Raw genomic sequence first — 8,849 nt, forward strand, 5'->3', positions numbered from 1 at the left:
TTTGGAAGCAAAAGGAAAACTGGACAGTTATGGTCTAATATTACCATGGACAGTTGAAAGTCTACTCATTTGGCAACAGATGAACCGAAGTTATCGGACAAACAAAAGTCCATTTGCACAACTAACATTCATTGCTACAGAACTTTCTATTCAGCTCACGGATGTTGGGATATGATCAAAATTCTCATTGATAAAGTAATGAAAATAATGAACAAAAGAAGGATATAACTTATTTTCAAAAGATTTATTAACATAGGTTCCTTTAATATTCAAAATCTATAGTTAGTCCTACTTTTATACCAAATAAAAGTGATTTTCTAAGTGATTTTCAATAAGAAGGACAACTTAAGTAGCAAATATAGATAAACATAAACACATATATAATCCTCTAATTCACAAATGTTCATCTATGAATTCACTTTTGTTTACTCGGAAACAATGTAGCTAACAAGAGTTGTCAAAATTCAGGAAAAATGGCCTTTCTAAAATTGGAACAGGTTTTTAAAATCATAGAAAATTCTCTCAGTTAATGAAAGAAAAACAGGTAGGCAAATCAGAGAATGATACATAAGATGAGAGTAAAACCAAAAATTTCAGATAACCTTACCAGAAAAATGAACTCCTATATCCCTACTTTTAACTAAAGAGTTTCATGCTATAGTTGAAACTTTTTTATAATAGGTGATAATGAGTACCAATATATTTACTCATTGTTTTGTAGTGACTCACTGCAAACCTAACATCTAGTTGATTAGTTGATTATTGACACCAGCCAGAACTCTGAGTTACTCATACTGACGTGTTAGCCATGATATCTTTATAATGTCTTTTAACCACTGAAATTATCAGAGTGATCTAATTGAAAACAAACTCAAAGTTGAGTGATTTTATTGAGACAAATTTAAGTTTAGTGACCAACGGTGCATGTAACCCTTTTTACTTGTCCAAAAAATTTAATTCCATGTACTTTTAAAATGTCATATTTGTCCTCATAAACTTGCTTAAAGTGACATGTTGACCCAACTTATCAATGTCAGAAGTAAAATTGACCAAACTTGACAACGTTAGGGAAATTTTTAAAAGTAAGGAGCAAAGTTAACGATAAAATTACTCCTAATTATAAACTTTTTTATGCCTGGTTGCAGGGAAGCCCGACACACCGGGACTGGTGTCACTTTGTCTGGAAGCCATATATCCCGCCTTCTCGCTCTATGGCGTGCTGGAAGTCGATTCTGGGCTATTTGGCAACTCATAACAAACTTCAGCAAAGAGGCTGTTGTATTGTCTCACGGTGCAGCCTTTGCAAGAGGGAAATGGAAACCGACACGCATATTCTTGTAACGTGTTATTTTTCTGTGCAGGTTTGGAGATCAATCGAGTCGCTGTTTGGCCGATCAATATACACTTCGGGTTCAGTTGCTGGCCTGATACAAGAGGATCTTAAGCAGAGATTCAGCACCCAAATTGGTGCGCTATGGAATTCAGCGATTGTTAATGGGATGTGGACCCTTTAGACTACTAGAAACAGGGCAATTTTTGAAGGAGAGGATCCCCAAATCTCGCTAACTCTTTGCAGGATCTGGCAAGCTGTTCATGAAACGGGCAGACTCGGGCATGGAGCAATGTGGAAATCAACAACGGAGCAGCATATTTTGACAGAGCTACAGCTTCCAATTCGATTGCACGGCGCTCCCATGATAATTCTGGTGCGTTGGCAGCCTCTGCCGGCCTTCTGGATGAAGGTGAACACGGATGGCTCAGTTACTGGCTGCCCGGGTCCGGCCGTCTGCGGTGGCGTGTTCAGATCAGCAAACGGCATGTTCACTGGGGCGTATCAGCGGCCATATCAGCGGTCAATATGGCTCATGATAGAGGTTGGTTGCGTCTTTGGATTGAAAGCGACTCAACTTTTGTTGTTCATTCGATTTGGAATGGAGTTGGGCTAGTGCCCTAGTCTCTTAGGCAGGACTGGCTAACATGCCTAAAAAATCTTGAATCAATGACGGTTGTGGTCTCTCACATCTATAGAGAAGGTAATCAAGTAGCTGATCTCCTAGCAAACTATGGTAGAATGAACTCAAATTTAACTTGGTGGACGGAAATTCTCCTGCTGTGTATCTCAGCTTCCTTTGTAATTTAGGAGGTTGGCAGGTCTACAGATTTGCTTAGTTTTTCTTTCTGCTAGTGATGTATTTTGTAATTCTTTCATTTCTTCTTAATAAATTTGGTTCAGGGATCGGGTGTTTTGAGTAGGGATGCCAACATAGTTGGGATGCCTATGATTTAAAAAAAAAATCCATATAATTACACTTTTTATTAATTACATGTTTGTATTTTTTTTAAATGGGAACTGAGGTTGTTTTTCGATTGCTGATGTTTTTCTACACTATAAAAATGACAATTAACTATATCAGAGTGAAAATTTCAATAAGGAGATAAAAATCAGTGGTACTAATTAGAGATGAAAATAGAATAATAATGACATTGTTTAGAGTTTAATTATAAAGTCTCCTACCTATCTTTATTTGGGATCAAATGTGAAGTTTAAACTCATAATATTACTGTAAAGATGATAATCTTGCGATGAAGTAAAACCAAACTAATTACACCACAAACTAAAATTCACTTTTTACAAATGTTTGCCACCTATGTATCACATTCACTCATTTCATTAAACTTGATAATCAATTAATATTCACATAACCATGATGTGATACTCACAATTATTATAAAAAAAAAATCATGTGATGTAACACACATGATAAACATTACTATCAATTGTAAGACCTATTTTAGCGCTTAACTGCTAGTTCCATTCCAACAAGGGATGCAAGCAAGGAATCCAATCCAGGAAAGTCAACAATCATCGATAGGGGTACCACCAAGCGGCTATTGTCCATTCCTGATAGCCTATGCCCGTTCCCTATTCCAAACAAGAATGAATGGGAATTGATCTGACAACGGCTGGGCAAAATCCATCTCTCAATTTACCACCCGGCTAACAGAGGAAGCTAACTACGCGTAATGAAAGAGCCCTTCCTCACTGACAATTTCCTGCCTGGGTTCCAACCCAGGTACATACATATGCCATAAAGGGGACACCGGCCGGCCCAGCCCTGCTGCTTGGTTGTATCGCCCCGTACACCTCTTTTAACTAACTAAAAGCTTCGGCTTCTTTTTAAAGTTCATCGTTTTTTCTTCTCAATTTCATTGAGCGCCACATCATCAACACATGAAAGTCATTTAATGGGAAATTCGATGAAATAATCCAATGTTGTATGTAGATGGTAAGGGTTTGACAGAAAACAGTCCTTAATTTTCCATATAGAGAAGTTCGGTTGAAATTGCTCGATCTATACAATATTAAGTTTAATAATGGACGGTTTTAAAGGACATGTCTTAATTTGCTATTCACCAATAATGATAAAACTAAACTAATTAGTTATTTTCTATATATATAAGAAATCTAAAAATTCCAAAATAATAACTTTCAACGTTAATAATTGTGATTTAATAATATTAATTTTAGCTCACTTTTTCTTTAAAGAATTTCACCTACCTTAATCTTATTATATTTTTTGATTTAATAGTATTAATTTTAGCTCACTTTTTCTTTAAATATTTGGGTTCTTCTTTTTATGTAAAGCCCAACATAATGTGGGGCTTTGGCTTTTGTGGTTTTCTCTGTCAACTAATTCCATAAAACCCTAATTGCATCTCTTTAAATTCATACTCTCCAGCCATCATATTCACTGTCTTTGAAAACCAGCCCCATAGAGCTTCTCATCTCATTGAAATTGTTTGCTGGAAGCGGACCAGGTCAGCATCTTGTTTTCATCTTTGTCTCTCATTCATAATTAGTTCTATTTTTCAGACATTTCATGGACATAATACATAAATATATTGTTCAAAATATGATCGATTTTAGATTCAAACAGATCTAATTTTGATTATGGTATTGTTCAGACCTCAGTTCAACAAAAAGGCTACTAGGAATTAAGCTGGAAACATAGACAATTGCGAAATCTGAGTTAATATTAATTCCTATCTCAAGAGTTTTTGTATTTACCCATATTATTAGATTATCAGATGTGTTTGTTTTTTTTATCAAAACCAATTGCGAAATCTGAACAGATCTAGTTTGGAATGTTTAATTACATATCTAGACTATATTCTTATCAGGTCTACCTCTATAAATTAATAATGTTGGGACCATAGAATTTTATTAATTTATAAAGTTATTAATTAATGGATAAATTAATAATTATTAATTTATAGAGTGATTTTAATTTTTTTAAAAATAAATTTTAAATTACTAATTTAAATAAAGTTTTTGTCTAAAATCAATGAACAAATCAAATTAAATGTGCATTATGTAATAAATCTTGCAGTCTCATCTTGGAAAATAGATATCAAACAAGAGACAATAGCAAATTGTTTCAAACATTCTAAAATTCGTACATGGGATGAATCTGTGACAACGAATTTAGAGGAAGCAACCACTAAAGAATATATTCATGAACTTGAGGGAATGTTTGGTCAACTTGGTTACCGCAATCTAATGGATGTCAATCAAATATTGGATTATCTAGGTGAAAACAATGAATACTCACAAGTCCAAAGTTTAGAAGAAATTGTGTTGAGTGTTATGCAAAATTCAATTGAGGATGAAGCTATGATGATTCGGTACCTTTGAAACCAGTCACAAGAAAGGAAGCAATTATAACATCATCCACTCTTTACAATTTTTTGTTACAATTTGACAAGGATACACAGGGACTTTTGAATGCACTCAGAATAGTTAGGGATGAAATTCAACTAGATTTAAGTTTCAAGAAAAAACAAAATACTATAGATTCATATTTTGTTAATTTATCCTAAGTACATATCTATATATATTTTGCATATGTATTTGAGAAATTATTAATTTATAGAGGTAATAATACAAGGTATTTATAAAGGGTTGTTCTACAAAATTATTATCTTATTAATTTATTAAAATTGATCATTTTTTGAACTGGCCCAAGTCGGGACCGGAAGAAATTATTATTTTAAAGAGTTTATTAATTTATCGAGTATTAATTTATAGAGGTTTTAAAGTATATGAATAAGATCTAGATTGCAACCTTTAATAAACTAAAAGAAATCCGAACATGTTCGGTTGATGATGATCATTCCAACATGATTTGGTGCATGAAAAATTATTAGGGAGAAATTTGAATAGACCTAGCCATCTCTCCAAACCCTAGATGTGCTAATTTTGATTCATGTGATGATTTAACGGAAAAGAAGGTTAATTTTAATTTAATAATTCATATGATAATTTTAATTTTCTACAGGAAACCCAATGGTCAAGAAATTAGAAGAAAATCCATGTCTAGATAAGAATGGACATTCTAGCAATGATTGCAGAAGGTCGCCCACGAATTAACTCCCAAGTAAGTTGAGGTTTAGAATAACAAATCTCTTATTACGGTTAACCTACTAAATCTGCATTATTTAAAGTGAAAAATATGATGTTTTTGTATTGGTTCATGTTTTCAAGTTGCATGATCAAATGTCATATTCAAATGCTGTTTGTTTTCAGAACAATTTACAATCTTAATAGAAAGAAATTCATTCTACTTATTAACATATGAGGTTTGTGTTCTTAAGTTGAATATCAAATTTGACAAGGATGAACTTTCATGACTAATGGCTTCTATACATCAATACTTGAAAAGAATGATTCAGTAATTTATGATGCAATTCTTAGGTATTTGATATGTTACAGGCATATGTGTTTCATGATCTTCAGAACTTATGTGCATTATTATATGAAAAATAAGCAAAAATAGAAGCATGGTCAGGCAAAAATAGAATTCATGGACTGTTGGCCAAAAATAGAATGCATGGACATTAGTATACAAACAACAAATGGGTGGCACAAAATTTATATTTGCCTTGTACACCACAAGCAATAGAGGATCTCTACAATCATAATAAGTTTTAAAGATTGGTATAACATGTGACAACATTAATATTCATCTTTACATAAACCACAAATGTTGCCTTGTAGCTTGCATATAGTAGTTTTGTTGTTAATCATGTTGCTATAAATGAGTTTTGAAGCTTACTCATACTGAAATTTCTCTATTCTAGTATCACTCTAATGTTTTTGCTTATTAAAAGTAAAATTTTGGTCAATTGTATGGTTTCCTGCTAATATGACATTAATTTGGTTGTTTAAAGCTGGATAAATTATAAAATTGATCTTTGTAGTTATTGATGAGCCTAAAGCTAATTTACAATTCATTGACTCTAATGTTTATTTTGCTTCTTCGGCAGATTTTATTATGTGCATGGGGGATGACAGATTTGACCAAGATATCTTTGAGAGCATAGAAAAAACATGTAGATGATATAGCTGATGTACTAGTATTGCTTCAAAGTCTGGCAACTCCTCCACGTTCCAAATCGAGAAGCGACATAGAAAAGCAAGTCTCTTTCGACAATGACCTTTAGAAAAGCATAAATTGTTTGCCATTTCATTGCATAAACACAGGGTAAAGAAAGTATGCAGTGTAGAAGAAGGACGATTTTTTATCATCTGTTGATATAGGGTAGGATGGTATTCGTGGTAGATTGTTATGTTTTTAGTGTATAGTGAAGAAGGATGAGGAGTGGTGTAAGTAAGTTTTGTGGAAAGTATGTGCTTGTGCTGTTCAGAAAATATAGATGTTTATCTACATAAGTAGTAGTAGCCAATAATAGTTAGGAGAGAATTTCTTTTGTTTACATGAAAAATGGCGGTTGCTTCTAAATTAAAAAGCATTCTTACTGGTCAGTTTCTCAGAATTTGTGCTTTGCTTCAAGTTAAATAAGTATCCATAAGTACACCCGTCAAAAGACTATGTTCTACAACCTAATGACACAAGACTTTCAAGACAAACAATTGACTATTCCAATAACAACCCATGTAAATTGTAATCCAAGACTTTCAACTCTGCTCCAAGACCTTTCCTTTTAATGTCATACCAAACAATATGATCTATATTAAGATGACTCTTATCTCCTCTTTTTGAATATCTCAAAAGTTTCACATTTTCAAACCAATTACTGGACAAACTCGGATTTGTAATAGAGTATAACTTTGTCCAAGTATACTTATCAAGTTCATCCTTCTTCATATAAAATTCTGCGTCAAACTGTCATTCTCTGACGAAATAGTTAATGCAAAGATAGCCTTCTAAAAAATGCAATTTCATTGAAACTTCATCCATTGAGTTGATTAAGTAAACAGGTTGAAGCATTATGCAGAATGTCTCTTTGCTCGTAATAAAAGCCACAATCTCTAGTTTCCATCCATTTTGGTTTAATGTGCATTACCAGTGCACACTACCATGTGTAAAGTGACTACTTCTGGGAACAAAACCATGTACATCTATGTTGTAATCGAGGTAAGGGAAATCCTGAGAAGCCCTTCTCCAATTATTTGATTTCAATCCATAAATCCAAACTTGAAATTCTAATTTAGGTTCAAGTTTTTGCTGAATTTATAGGATATGAAAAGCCTTGGAGTCACCAATAAAGTCGTTATAGCCCAAAACCCAACCATTTATTCTCTTTAATTCAACATCAAGGAATGAAGTCTATAATATCATAAATTAATAAGTGCAACTTTAATGTTTAAATTCTGGTGTATAGTATAAGAATACTTCTAACTTTGACATTCAAAAGTATTTTTACCCTTAATGGTTAAAATGATACAATTTTACCCTGATAAGAATATCAGGGTACATTCATCACCAGCAACAAGTTATTAGTGAAAGCAATTTCAATTGCAAACACATGTTATTAGTGAAAGCAACAAGTTGACAAAAATAAAGCTTGAAGCTAACTAAATAATTATAAATTTACTCACAAATAGTGAGTAAATAAGAAATACCCTTTCAAGAGCTAGGTTCGTACTTTCCCTTTTTGAAATACATTTACGGTGTTTTCTACTCATGCCATGTATATTTCTTTTCAAATTGAATTTTCTGAAACGTTTAAAATATTTTATTTTATTTATTGAGCCCTTCATCTTGACCGTGGCCGCGCAAAGATCTTCGTACTTTTGGACCTCCTCCTCGAGTAGGTGATGAAAAGGAGCCCGGTATTGGCGGGTGAGTGGTGGAGTTCCCTCCCGTTCGGATGATGGTGGTTGTTCATTTTGGTTATGGGCGGAACGGGTCTGAGTGGACCGTGGGGGACGCATGTTGGCGGTTTGTAGTGGGTGATTGAGAAGGAGTAGAAGAGGAGTTGGGGAAGTAGGAGTAAGTTGTGGTGGAGAGAAAGAGGGAGAAGGGGGAGTATTTATAGGAGAGGGATGGGAATCCAAGTAAAACTCGGATTCCCAGGGGGTACGCGAGGCGTGAAGGGTCCACGCCACGTGTATCCCACCTCCTGACCATTATTATTCGCAAAAGGGGTAAGGTACGCGGGGCGTGAAAGGGCGCACGCCTAGCGTATTACACCTCCTGCCCCTTTTTGATGGTAAAAAGGGGGAGGATGCGGGCCGTCCATGGGGGTACGCCCCGCGTAAAAGGAAGAAGTTGAAGAATTTTTTCGGTTTTAGTAGTTTTATGATTTTTAATTTGGTGGTTTATGGTTTATTAGTGAGTATTTAATGATTTTTATGATTTTTAAGTTTATTTAGGAAGGTGGTTTAGATAGAATTAATGTGGAGGGAAGGTGAAAGGATTTGAATTTGAAAGGATGGGATGTGATTGGAGAGAAGAAGAGGTGGATTGTGGAAGTGGGAAAGATATATGGGGAAGTGGGAAGAGTAATTGAAGAGTGGAGAAAAAAAAGCTGCCATGGGGAGT

At 34.2% G+C, this 8,849-nt stretch overlaps 1 long non-coding RNA gene across 1 annotated transcript; it reads left to right on the forward strand.

The window, feature by feature from the left end:
- The first annotated feature begins 3,757 nt into the window (after window positions 1-3,757).
- LOC136223833 (uncharacterized) lies at window positions 3,758-6,742 on the forward strand. The gene is made up of 3 exons (XR_010686150.1): window positions 3,758-3,819; window positions 5,340-5,438; window positions 6,328-6,742. It is a non-coding gene; the product is annotated as an uncharacterized lncRNA (long non-coding RNA).
- The last annotated feature ends 2,107 nt before the right edge of the window (window positions 6,743-8,849 follow it).

This window comes from Euphorbia lathyris, chromosome 3 (genome assembly GCF_963576675.1).
Source record: "Euphorbia lathyris chromosome 3, ddEupLath1.1, whole genome shotgun sequence".
Taxonomy (NCBI): domain Eukaryota; kingdom Viridiplantae; phylum Streptophyta; class Magnoliopsida; order Malpighiales; family Euphorbiaceae; genus Euphorbia; species Euphorbia lathyris.